We start from the raw sequence: 13085 nt of genomic DNA, 5'->3' as shown, positions 1-13085 counted from the left end.
GTGGGGGGGGTGACAGAAGCATGGACGGAGCTCCTGAGAGATGAAGGGTGAGCCCCACAGACCCTCCCCTTGAACAACGGGGCCTCCAGGGAGCTGCTCACGGCCGCCGTCCTTGACCCTGCAGGAGCCCAAGACGGAGAAGGGCTCGTCTCAAAGTTATCTGAGGGGGTGAACACCAATGCGATTCACAGGAGGCCCACAGACTGGCCAGAAAACTCCATCAGCAGAGGCCCTGGCAGCTTGAACTGAAGTGTCAGAAGCAGCGCAAAATGAAAACTGGACACTGGATCCCAAACCCTCAACTGGCAGGAAGCAGGCGAAGCGGGCCTCCCCTCCAAGCGTGTGCCGTCTTCCGTGACAAGGGAGGATGACTCGGAGAGGGGGTCAGAAGCCTGGAGGCAGAGTGAGAGCTGCTGTCCCCGGACCCTGAGACCTAACCCAGGCACTCCCACACGCGCCAGGCCCCCACGCCCTCCCCCTCCCTCGTCTTGAGCAGGAGTGTCCATGGCGGCCATCCCACGCCTGTGCTAACAGTGCGCCCTGGTGTGGGTGGAGGGGCTGAGAGCTGGCCTCTCTAGTCCAGGATGGACAGGAAGCGCACTCCAGGCGCTGGATCAAGGAGCCACGTCCGGGATGTGCATGCACACCTGCCGCTGATTGGCATGATGAGATTCTGCGCTGAGCTGACGCAGTCAGGGGAGGTTCTTAGGGGAGCGTTTTGTACGTGGGGGGGCCCCGACTCACTGGGGCCAGGGGCTGGACAGTGGTAGAGCAGACTGACACCTACTCATATTTATGATATAACTCAATGATGCCCTCCTGGTCGTCCCACCCTTGGCAGCCCCCGACCCCTGGGCCTGGGCTGGACCTAGTGCCTCACTTCTAATAACCAGGGCAGAAGCGATGAGAAGCCACTTCCAAGATAATTACAAAGAGACTGGCTTTTGTCCTCGCCGTCTCCCTCACTCGCTCAGCCCCGTGGCAACAATGTCTCGGGCCAACAGCCAGCAAGTCGTGAGGCCTGCCAGCAGCCACGTTAGATCACGGGCCACCGCCACCGCGTCAGGGAGCCTGGAAGCAGACCCGCCCCACTCAGCCTGGCCGACACCTCGATCACAACCTTGGGTGAGACCTGGGACAGAGGACCCAACTAAGCCTCAGATTCCTGACCCGAGAAACCGAGAGATAGTAAGTGTTAGTTGTTGTAAGCTGCCATGTTTGGGGGACTATTTGTTACACAGCAGTAGATGATTAGTGTCCCATAGAATGCAAAATATGAATGTTTTCGTTTGATTTGTGATCACTGCTGCTATAAACACAGACAAAACGGTGCTAGATTTATTTCTAGGCAGCAATTCACGATTAACTTTCTCCAGGGGCTCCCCCCAACTAATCTGCGATGAGGTGATTCAGGAAATCCGACCGCACGCTCCTGAGATAAACAGACTACGAATGGAACAAACTGGCCAAGGACAGTGACTGCATCGGATGACTCCCCAAGCACTGCGGCCTCACAGCTAACCGTGACAATCCCTTTCACCACCGAGGACACGAGGCCCAGGCGCGCTGCCCACGGTCACAGTCACAACTCAACGCAGACTCAGCTGACTGATCCCAGGCCAGGCGCGTCAGCACGCGAGGACCTCCCGTGAGGTTCTGCTGCCACCAAAATTATTTCCCTGGCTCTCGGAGAGTCTAGCTCGATTCCTCAGTAGCGGCATCTCCCACGTTTGAACACCAGTCTAAGCTCAGGAAGACGGGGAGCAGCCACTGAATTCATTAGTGAGCCTGCTTGCTGAATAATTTACAAAAGGCTCAACAGAAGAGCACAAGGTATACAATGTTCCGGGTCAGCACTTTGTGATTATGAGGACGTTTCGCGTGGGGCCTTCTTTAATGCCAGTTCTTGAGGGTTAACACTTCAGAGTCCAAAGAAACCAAGAGATCAAGCCGCAGGGGCTCATATTGGGCTCGGTACTACGGGTGCGTCCCCGTCCGCCCTCCTGGCCGGGCCCCTCGCTAAGCAGCCACGATTCGCGGGGGAGCCGAGGATGCACCGCAATGGTAAAGCAGCTCTTGGAAACAGGAACTACAGCAATTAGAAGTAATGAGGAAAGAGGAGAAAGAAATAAGAAAAAGAGAGAAGAGATTAAAGACTGGCAATTTGAAGGTTTCATCTCTTCCAACACATCAGAAAAAACATATGTACGACCACCCCCAGGCTAATAATGTGAAAAGGAAATGGAATTCTGAAAATACTACTAGGGAGCTGAAGAAATAGTTATGCTAATGTCATCCTTACCACTAAAGAAAGCTTGAAACACGAGCTCTAAACTTACCTAGCTTCCTCCCTCAGGAGAACATGACACCAGTGCATTTTCATGGCACTGAGCCGATGGCGGGGCTGGTGCGGCTGGGCGCCCCTCGGCCTCCCCGCCTCCCCAGCCCCAGTCACAGCTCAGCGGCAGAGGGAGACCCGCCACAGCCACAAGCCCGAGGCCCTCCAGACACAAGGGCCTGTGGGAACGGGACAGCACCCGGCGGCATGGCTATGTCCCTCCCGCTCCCGGTGTCCCACCTACAGGCCAAGGCCTGGCTCTAAGACCCCTCTAACCCAGAGTTTGCCCTTTCTCTAACATGTGAAGGACAAGCTCTAGATTTGGCACAAAGACTATCATTTAAATTAAAAAGGTCCATTTTACTGGTTCATGTATCTTTCTGAGTGATTCGAATCCTTTGGGATATTAAGTTTACATCAAACAAAATCTGTAGGCTAACCAATTAAGAGAAGTAAACGTTATATGTTCTCTCATCTCAAAGAAATAAATAAAAATGCAAGACCTCCGAAGATTAGGAAAACGCATTCTTTTTTTTTTTTTTTGAAGATTTTATTTATTTATTTGAGAGAGACACAGCGAGAGAGGGAACACAAGCAGGGGGAGTGGGAGAGGGTTAGAAGCAGGCTTCCCACTGAGCAGGGGGCCCGATGCGGGGCTCGATCCCAGGACCCCGGATCATGACCTGAGCCGAAGGCAGACGCCTAACGACTGAGCCACCCAGGTGCCCCAGGAAAATGCGTTCTTTAATACTGGCTGGGCTCACACAATGCACAGAGGATGGGACAGAGCACCTGCAGCCAGGGCGACACAACGACACACAGGCTGTGACCGGCGTCCCCACGCACACGCGGGGCCCTGGCCACGGGCCTGACCCGCCGGCTCTCACCTGTCATTTTGCGTTACTCTCCGCGGTGCTGGGCTGAACAAAGATACTGAGGTTGGTGCATTTTGATGTAACATCTTTTATTGACATCGTATTAAGAACATTTTCTACACAAGAAGGAATTTAGGAAAGCTCTCGATCAGGGAAAGCAGCAGCTCAGCAGAAGGCAGGCAGCCGTCGGCCAGGTAGGAGCCGGCAGCAGGGATGGCAGCAAAGGGCAGGGCAGGGGGGAGGCTGGCTGGCAGCCCACCAACACCCCGCAGCTGCTGGCTGGCCCCCCACTCCTGTGCAGCCTCCCCGGCAGTGCTGAGCCCCCTCTGCTCCCTCAGAGCCTCCTGCCCTCCCTGCCGCCACCTTGCCCCCCTACACTGCCCTCCCCTGCCCTCAGGCTCATCCTGAACCCGAACCCCTAACACTCCCCCACTTCTCTCGGGATGCAGCCTTAACTCCCACCACCTGCCGAGGCCACGTGAGGCAGGCCTGGCCTCACGGCCCCATGACCACCCCGCGCCTCCTGCATCCATGTGCTCACTCCTTCCCTCAATGGCTGTGGAGTGGCTTCGACAGCGGCACCAGGTAGACAATCACGGACAGTGACCAGTGATGGCCCCTGGGGGACAGCACAGTTCATCAAGCCAAGACCACCACCCACGGAAGGTCAGGGGGACACACAGGACACAGCACCCTGACCCCTTTTGAGAACTCACTCTTCCCCCAACGTGCCCTCTCCCCATCCCTGCACTTCCTCCAATCCCCACCAACCCCCCCAACTATCCTGCAGACCAGGGGGCCCCCACACTCTGGCCATGTCTGCTGCCCAGGCTCGGCACCACGCCCCTCCCATGCCCTTCTGAGCTCAGACAAGGGCCCGAAGCCGCAGCTCGCTCCCACCCGGCCCCCACCGCCAGGACCGACCCCCTCCAGCCACCAGCTCGCGGCTGGCTCTGCAGCCGATGGAACTGTGGGGCTATTTTTGATTCCAGAAACATTTCTAGCTCAAGAATGTTGGAATACTGGAGGTTAAACCACCTCCATTTTCCCCCTGTTACTATCTGACTACCGCTTCTTACCTCTACTTGATATTTATTTCTGTCCGGGGCGGTTCAACCTGGGCCAGAGGGACCACAGAGCTGTCGGGTGTAGCAAGTAAACAGGACACCCGGTTAAATCTGAATTTCAGATAAAAGACGGGTAACTTTTAGTCTAAGCACATCCCAAATACTGCGCAGTATATTCTGTCTGATAAATCTAATTGAAGGGACAGAGCAGGCTGCAGCACTCACGGTCCCTGACTCAGTATCCCTCCGCTCCTCCTCGCTGGGGCCTGGCTGCCTCCATTACCCCCACCTGGAATGTCACCTCCGCCTCCCCCCACACCAGCCCCGGCCCCTCACAGCAGCTTCCCTGGGCGACATGGACAGTGGCAGCCCAAGGACAGGAGGGGACAGGCCAAGCCCTGCGCCCAGCCGCCCTGCCTGACCCCCCGCCTCACTCAATCCCCTGCCCTAGCCTGCCTCCCTGCCTCACCCCCGGATGCCTAGGAAGAACAGAACAATTTTCCTCGTCAACAAAGGGCCTCATTTCAGGCCTCCCACAGGACATTCTCCTACCCACGTACAAATCTGGTCATTCCCTACAGGATTCAAGAGGAACATGCAGAGGAGTGTTGTACTGTCCCCTGTCTGGTCCTTTCATTAGGGCTGAAAGAAAGCTTTCTGCTCTCCACATCTCTTTCTCAGTTACTCCCAGGAAGATGAGAGAGTCTGCAAACACGCCAAGTCCTGGGCCCACTTCAGCGAGGCGCGTGAGGGAGAAGCGGCGTCAGTCCTGCCCACGGGGAGGCCGAGGGCAGACCCTGTGTGGAAGCAACCAGAGGAGGGGTGGCCAGAGGCGGTCACGTGCGCAGGAAGCCCCAAGCCCTGGTGACCCCACATGGCTCCTCACGTCCCAGGTCCGGGCAGGGTGTTGTGGGCTGCCTGGTGGCCCCAAAGACATCAGGCCCTAGTCTGCAGAACCCGTAAATGTGACCTCCTTTGGAAACAGGATGTGTGTGGATGGGCTTAAGTGAAGGATTCTGCAACAGAAGATGGTCCTGATGGTCTGAGTGGGACCCAGACACCACCCCAAGCGTCCTTAGGAGAGGGAGGCGGAGGGAAGATCCCGTGCAGGCAGGAGACAGGTCCCGTGAACACGTGGAGGCAGGGACGGGGCGGGGTGGCCACAGCCTGACTGCCAGCAGCCCCAGAAGCTGGAAGAGGCAGGACGGAGCCTTCCCGAGAGTCTCCGAGGGAGCCCAGCCCTGCCCACACCTCGACTTGGACTTCTGGCCTTGACAACTGCAAGAGAATAAATTTCCGCTACTTTAAGCCCCCCAGTCTGTGGTGCTTTGTGACAAGCACCGCAGGAAACTAATCCGGGGTGGGGGACGCCAGGGATCCCGCTGCCTCCTGGGGCCCAACTGCCCCAGCTGCACAGGGAGGAAGCCGACTGGCTGCTAAATGCTTAACTCCACAGAGCTGGCCTTCTGGCTGGACTCCAGGCAACTAGGGGTGCGGGGCTCTGGTGAGCGGGGTGGTCTGGGCACCTCACCCTGCCCTAGGACCTCCTGGGGCAAATGTGTCCTGGGCTGGGCTCCTCTGGGCTGCACTTAAGAGAAGCCAGAGCCCACAGCCTGCCACATGGCAGGAGCTTGATAAAGATGTGCTCCGCAGGGACGCCTGGGGGCCTCAGTCAGTGAAGCGTCTGCCTTCAGCTCAGGCCATGATCTCAGGGTCCTGGGATCGAGCCCTGGGCCCGGCTCCCTGCTTAGTGGAGTCTGCTTCTCCCTCTCCCTCTCTGTTCCTGCCCCCTGCTTGTTCTCTCTCTCTCAAATGGATAAATAAAAAATCTTAAAAAAAAAAAGAGTATTCCAAATATTATTTATGCCCCACCCCCAAGCTGCTTTGGAAAAATTTGTGTTTATTATAAGTTCATTAAAAAGTCTTCAATTTGGGGGATATTTAAAGACTAAAAACTGTAAATGGACAAAACGTTCACAATCACAAGCAGAAACTATCAGACTAGATAAATGAGCAGGACTCAACCATATGCTTTATAAGAAGCTGACTTTGAATATAAGAACACACACACAGGCTGAGAGTAAAAGAACCGAAACAGTAAATGGGAGAGAGCTGGAAGGGCTATATCTTAGTATCAGACTTCAAAAGCGCCTGGGTGGCTCAGTCAGTTAAGCATCCGACTCTGGATTTCGATCAGGTCACCATCTCAGCGTGGTGAGACTGGGCTCATGCTGAGCAAGGAGAAAGCTTGAGATTCTCTCTCCCCACCCTGCCCCTCCCCCCTTCTCTAAAAAATATATCAGACGTCAAGACCAAAGCCCGGTTCATCAGCAGAATCACCATCACAAATGTGTGTGAACTTAATAACAGAGATTCGAACACATGAACCAAACCTGAAAGAACTAAGGTAGAAACAGACAAATCCAGTCAGAAAAAAAACCTTTCTCAGCAACTGTTAGAACAACCCAAATCCCTACCACCCAAACATCAGAAATAATACAGGAGATGTGAACACTACATAGTGTTTCTTCTATGTGCCAGGCATAATTTCAGGTGTTTGAAATTAGCCATGAATAACATTGAGGAAAAAAACCCTGGTCTCATGGAGGACATAGTCTCATGAAAAAATAGGGGGAAAAAAGGAAAATAAGAAAACAATAACAACTCAAAGTATGTTTATTATCTTCTAAAAAATAAGATCTTGCGGGGTGCCTGGGTGGCTCAGTCGTTAAGCATCTGCCTTCAGCTCAGGTCACAATCCCAGGGTCCTGGGATCGAGTCCCACATCGGGCTCCCTGCTCAGCACAGAGTCTACTTAAGACTTTCTTTCCCTCTCCCTCTGCCCCTCCTTCCCACACACACTCTCTCTCTCTCAAATAAATCTTTTTTAAAAAAGGAAAATCATAAAAGAACTCTTGAAAACTGAAAAGGAAAACAGAAGTGAAACGACTAAAGGAAGAGGTAGAAGACAATGCAAAGCCGTCTCCCAGGAGCCGAGCAAACATCTCTGAGGTCAGCAAGAGATCAGGGGATTAGCAGGTCAGCCAGGGGATCCAAACTCCAAATAAAAGGAGTTCCAGAAAGAAAGAACACAAGACTGAAAGCAAGAAATTCTCTCAGGAGTAACACAAAACGTCAGTCCTCAGGCCAAAGGGTCCCAGCATGTGGCCGGCACAGCAATGAGAACGAGCACGTCACGGGCCACTTCAGGGCACAGGGCAGCGAGGGAAGCTCCTAGGAGCTTCCTGGGGCCACATCACGGGCAGAGAACTGAGATCAGAATGGCACCCACGCTAGAAACTGTAGGCAGTGAAGCAACATCTTCAAAGTCCTGAGAAAATACTTTTTAGTATTTCAATATTCTATACCCAGCTAAACTAAAAGTAACTGAGGAGTAAAGATATTTTCAAAATCAAAGACAAAAGTAATATCTACAGTGGGGCGCCTGGGTGGCTCAGTTAGTTAAGCATTTGACTCTTGGTTTCTGCTCAAGTCATGGTCTAGGGGTCAGGGGCTCAAGCCCCATATCAGACTCTGTGCTCAGCGGGGGGGTCTGCTTGAGCTTCTCTCTCCCTCTGCCCCTCCCCACTTCAATAAATAATATCTTTTTAAACAGCACTATCTACATAACACTTCTTAGTCATCCAGAGTCCGTCCTTCAACAAAACAAGGCGTGAGCCCAGGCAGGGAAGAGAGGGGTCCAGAGCACAGGTACCAATACAGAGGGAGAGTGGCCCAGGAAGCCCTGCGCAGCAGCTGGGCATGGGCCTCCTGGGGCCAGAACGGACTGGGGCAGGACGCAGGACTCTGGGAGAAAATCCCCAACAACAAGCACGGCCACAACAGGGGTGCGGAGGGATGCATGCTGGGTGTGAGGCAAGAGAGAGGCCTTCCTTAGGCAGGTGACAGGGCTGGGCGGGAGAGCAGCTGAGTGTGAGTGTCCTGCGCAGGTCAGTAACAGACAAAACCTAACGTCAGAAAGGTAAGCAATGACTACAGGCTTCAGCAAAACACAGGATTACAGTGGAAAATGGAGGGAGAGGAGGGGGAGTAGGGCAGCCGGAGAGCGGAAGTGTCTGTACCTCTGAGAGAAATCCAGAGCGAATGTCTACGACACACAGGGCAGCCGACGCAGCACGGAGCACCCGGGAGCACTGAAAGCTAAGCCCGAGGACCTCCGGGAGATGCGGGCAAGCAGACGGGACCGTGCCCACTGCCTGATTTTCTCATCGGTCGGCTTGGCTCGTCACCCAGTGTCCTGGAAGGATGAGCAGGGCCACTGTTAAGGGACAACAGTAAGTTGTGGGAAAAGACAAGTAGCATGGTGTGTGTGTCTGTTTGTGCCCCTGTGTCTGTGGATGGTAGGCGTGCAGGGCTACGTGAGTGTGCCTGTGCGTCTGTGCAGGGGCTCTGTGTGTAGATGTCGGTCTGTGTGGTTGTACCGGGGCGGGGGGGGATGACTGTGTGGGTGTGTGCATGTGTCTGTGTGTCGTCTGTCTCTGTGTGTGTGTGTGGCTGTGTGTGTGTGTGTGTGTGTGTGTGTGTGTCTCTGGGGGGGTGTGGCTGTGTGGGCGTGTCCATCTATAAATGACTGTGTGAACAAGAAAAAAGATGGGGAAGGATACCCATCGGGGATCACCAGGATTACAGGGCTGGGGACAGCAAAGCCACTGGACGGGAGACGGAAGAAAAGCAGAAAGCACAAACCACGCGTTTTTGGGGGGAAGGCTTGGACGCAAGAGCTCTGCATGGAGCACAAGCACGAACGAATCTGGTGAACTCTGAGAGGGTGACCCCCCAACAATCATAGGGAAACTGTGTCTACGGTAAAATCGCGTGTGCGTGTGCATAGAGTACACTTCTAAAGAGAGACCACAGTTTTTATCAGGTCAAGGGAGCTGGGGACCATCACCCCCCAAAAAGGTAAAAACGAGTCATCTAGCAGCCCTGAACCCCGAGCGGGGCTTAGCTTCCTTCCCGGCCCCCAGGAAGGTACCGGAGATGGTGCGGCGTGGAGGGGAGGAGCCAGTCCTCCCCAAACTGAAGCCAGGAGCGCGGTGGCGGGCTAGACTCAGCTCCTAGCTCCCCGGGCCGGGAATGTCACCGGAGAGGCGCCAGGGACTTGGAGGTGTGATTACATGCAGGGCCCGGCGACGGAAGAGGCCCCTGGGTCTGAGTGCCATCGCGGGGGTCCCCGCGGGAAGGAGGCAGAGGGAGCTGGGGAGCAGGGGGGAGGCAAGGACTGAGGACAGCCTCTGAGGCTGAAAGGGCTGGGGAATGGGTTCTCCCTGGCCCAGGCGCCACCTTGGTCTCAGCCCGGTGACATCCATGTCGGACTTCTGGCCTCCAGAAGCTTCAGCCGCTAGGTGTGCGGTCGCTTGTCACAGCAGCCATGGGAAACTCAAGTGCCAATGAGAAAGTGAAACGTTTCTAGGAATTCCACCCAAGTCAAAGAAAGTGTGAGATGTAACATGTACAAGGCAGGTCCTGGCTGCACCCACCCGCACCCAGCGTGTGAAGCCCCCACACACCGCCCTCCCCGCATCCTCACTGGCTCGGCCCGCTTCGGGCACAGACAGACGACAGAAGACGGTATCACCAGGAAGCCAGCTCACGGTCACCTTCGGCGGGACCTCCCACAGAAGCAGCCAGCACTTCATCCCTCCTGTCCTCCCACAGCCCGAGCCCCCCGCAGCCTCTCCCACAGCCCCCCCCGCCCCCGCTCCTCCTCTGCCTGGCTTCTGCCCCCCGCCCTCGGCCACCCTCGTTCTGGAAAGAGGGGAGGAGGAGGCCTGCCCTTGACCCCGGGGCCACCAGCCCACAGCCGCCCTCCTCCCTGCCACGCAGCCTCGGTGCCTCCCTCCTCGCCCCGACCCGCCCACGACCCTGCCACCACGGTTGCTCCACATGTCCAGCCCAAGTCCGTGGCCTTCCCTCCAGTCACCGTGGCCTCCCCCGCCCCGCCCATCCCAGGGGTCCCAGACCTGTCACCAGCCAGCTAGTGCCCTCGCTGTGGGCGCCCAAGCATTGGGCGGCCCGCCTGAGGAGCGTCCCTCGTGCCGTGGTCTCTGGTCCTCAAACCCACTGGGTGAGGTGGCATTTTTATGAAACTGCACACGGTGACAATTATGTCTCTAAAGTAAAACCGTGACCACATTCTCCTGCTCCTCGCCTTCCGCCCACTGCATGTTCTAGACTCCAGGACCCCTCCCCGTGCCTCACCCCAGGCCTCCCCCGGCTGCGCCCCTCCTCTCTGGCGCACACCCCCCTGCAGGACCCCCAGCCTCCCACAGGCCCCCTCCCACAGCACACTGACACCACAGAATCACTGACACTGGCCGCTCCCAGGGCCTCGGACACACCCCTCAGAGCCCCGAGCGGCCCGCTGGCAGGCACCATTCCCACGCCAACCCACCATGAGCGGCCGAGGCGCAGAGCGGGGAGCCACCTGCCCAAGGGCACATCCCGGGAGAGTGGCCAGGCAGTGCACGCTGGGGACCTCTGTCTACACCCCATGACTCCGGGGCTGCTTTCCGCCTACACCCCACAATTCTGGAGCACTGTCTACACCCCACAACTCTGGCGCTGCTGTCTACACCCCACAACTCTGGGCCACTCTGTCTACACCCCACAACTCTGGGCCACTCTGTCTACACCCCACAACTCTGGCGCTGCTGTCTACACCCCACAACTCTGGGCCACTCTGTCTACACCCCACAACTCTGGGCCACTCTGTCTACACCCCACAATTCTGGAGCACTGTCTACACCCCACAACTCTGGGCCACTCTGTCTACACCCCACAACTCTGGGCCACTCTGTCTACACCCCACAATTCTGGAGCACTGTCTACACCCCACAACTCTGGAGCACTGTCTACACCCCACAACTCTGGGCCACTCTGTCTACACCCCACAACTCTGGGGTTCTGTCTATACCCTACAATTAGGAGCCACTCTGTCTACTCCCCACAACTCTGGGCAGCCCTGTCTACACCCCACAACTCTGGGCCACTCTGTCTACACCCCACAACTCTGGGGCGCCCTGTCTATACCCCACAACTCTGGGCCACTCTGTCTACACCCCACAACTCTGGTGCTGCTGTCTACACCCCACAACTCTGGTGCTGCTGTCTACACCCCACAACTCTGGGGCGCCCTGTCTATACCCCACAACTCTGGGCCACTCTGTCTACACCCCACAACTCTGGTGCTGCTGTCTACACCCCACAACTCTGGGCCACTCTGTCTACACCCCACAACTCTGGGCCACTCTGTCTACACCCCACAACTCTGGGGCGCCCTGTCTATACCCCACAACTCTGGGCCACTCTGTCTACACCCCACAACTCTGGTGCTGCTGTCTACACCCCACAACTCTGGGCCACTCTGTCTACACCCCACAACTCTGGGCCACTCTGTCTACACCCCACAACTCTGGCGCTGCTGTCTACACCCCACAACTCTGGGCCACTCTGTCTACACCCCACAACTCTGGGCCACTCTGTCTACACCCCACAACTCTGGCGCTGCTGTCTACACCCCACAACTCTGGGCCACTCTGTCTACACCCCACAACTCTGGGCCACTCTGTCTACACCCCACAACTCTGGCGCTGCTGTCTACACCCCACAACTCTGGGGCGCCCTGTCTATACCCCACAACTCTGGGCCACTCTGTCTACACCCCACAACTCTGGCGCTGCTGTCTACACCCCACAACTCTGGGGTTCTGTCTATACCCTACAACTAGGAGCCACTCTGTCTACTCCCCACAACTCTGGGCAGCCCTGTCTATGCCCCGCAACTATGGGGCTCTGTCTACACCCCACAACTGAGCCACTCTATGCCCCACAACTCTGGGCCGCTGCCTACGCCCCACACTCGGAGCCGCTCCGTCTACACCCCAGGACCCTGAGCTGGCAGCACAGCCCGGACCGGGAACCCCGCACGGCGGCGAAGCTGACTCTGCTGCAGTTAATCGCCGGAGTTGGGGTCTCCGGAGACAGCTCTGCCCAAACAATGCGGCCGCCTGCCGGGGGCGGCCAGGAAACTCAAGACCCGAGCTGACTCGGGCCCCGGGGCGCCCCGGCTCCGGCCCAGGACCCGGCGAGCGCGGCGGGCACGGCAGGCCCGAGCCCTCGGCCCGTCCGCCGCCGCCCCCCGCCCCGGGCCCGGGCCCTCGGGTCCCGCCAAGCAGCGGCGGGCCCCACGGCGACCCCACAACCCCGGCCCCGGGCGGGGTCCGCGCGCGCCGGGCCCACGACAAGTCCCCGGCGGAGGGCCCAGGAACAAAAGGAGAGTGGCCGGCGGCCCGGGGGCGCGGGGGCCCAGACGAGCCCGACGCCGGCGGGACGCCCCCGGGCCCCCTCGGCCGCGCTGGGCGGGGCCGGCGGCCGGGCCGCGGAGGGCGCGAGCGCGCGCCCAGAGAAGAAAGAAACGGAGGCGGGGCGGCCCTGCGCCCGGCCCGCAACCTACCGGCCGCTCGCTCCGCCGGCCGCGATCCGCTCCGCCCGCGCGCTCAACGGTCGCTCAGCCGCCGCCGCCCGCCCGGGGGGGCGGGGCCCGGGGGCGGGGCCGACGGGGCGGAGCCTCCTGTGAGGGCGGGGCCGGGAGGGGCAGGACCTGCGGGGCGGGGGAGAAGGCGTGGTCTCTAGAGGCGTGGGCGGGTCTCAGGGCCGAGCCGGGGTTCTCGGCCTGTGGGGCGGGGCCTCGGGGGCGGGGCGGAGCCGCCGAGGTGGGGCGGGCCTACGGGGGCGGGGCCTACAAGGGTGAGAAACTGGGCGCGCGGCAGGGCTTCCAGGGGAG

At 58.0% G+C, this 13085-nt stretch overlaps 1 protein-coding gene across 2 annotated transcripts in view; it reads right to left on the bottom strand.

Moving 5' to 3' along the window:
• The window catches only part of RGS12 (regulator of G protein signaling 12), a 109610-nt gene extending 96773 nt beyond the window's left edge, over window positions 1–12837 (bottom strand). For both annotated transcript variants that reach the window (XM_036085693.2, XM_036085695.2), the window contains exon 1: window positions 12756–12837. The gene's annotated coding sequence lies outside the window, so the exon portion shown is untranslated. The remainder of the gene's footprint in view (window positions 1–12755) is intronic.
• Between the last annotated feature and the right edge of the window lie 248 nt (window positions 12838–13085).

The sequence above is a fragment of the Halichoerus grypus genome, chromosome 3 (genome assembly GCF_964656455.1).
Source record: "Halichoerus grypus chromosome 3, mHalGry1.hap1.1, whole genome shotgun sequence".
Classification (NCBI taxonomy): domain Eukaryota; kingdom Metazoa; phylum Chordata; class Mammalia; order Carnivora; family Phocidae; genus Halichoerus; species Halichoerus grypus.
The sequence above is the reverse complement of the archived record's forward strand: the minus strand, read 5'-3'. Positions and strand labels throughout refer to the sequence as shown.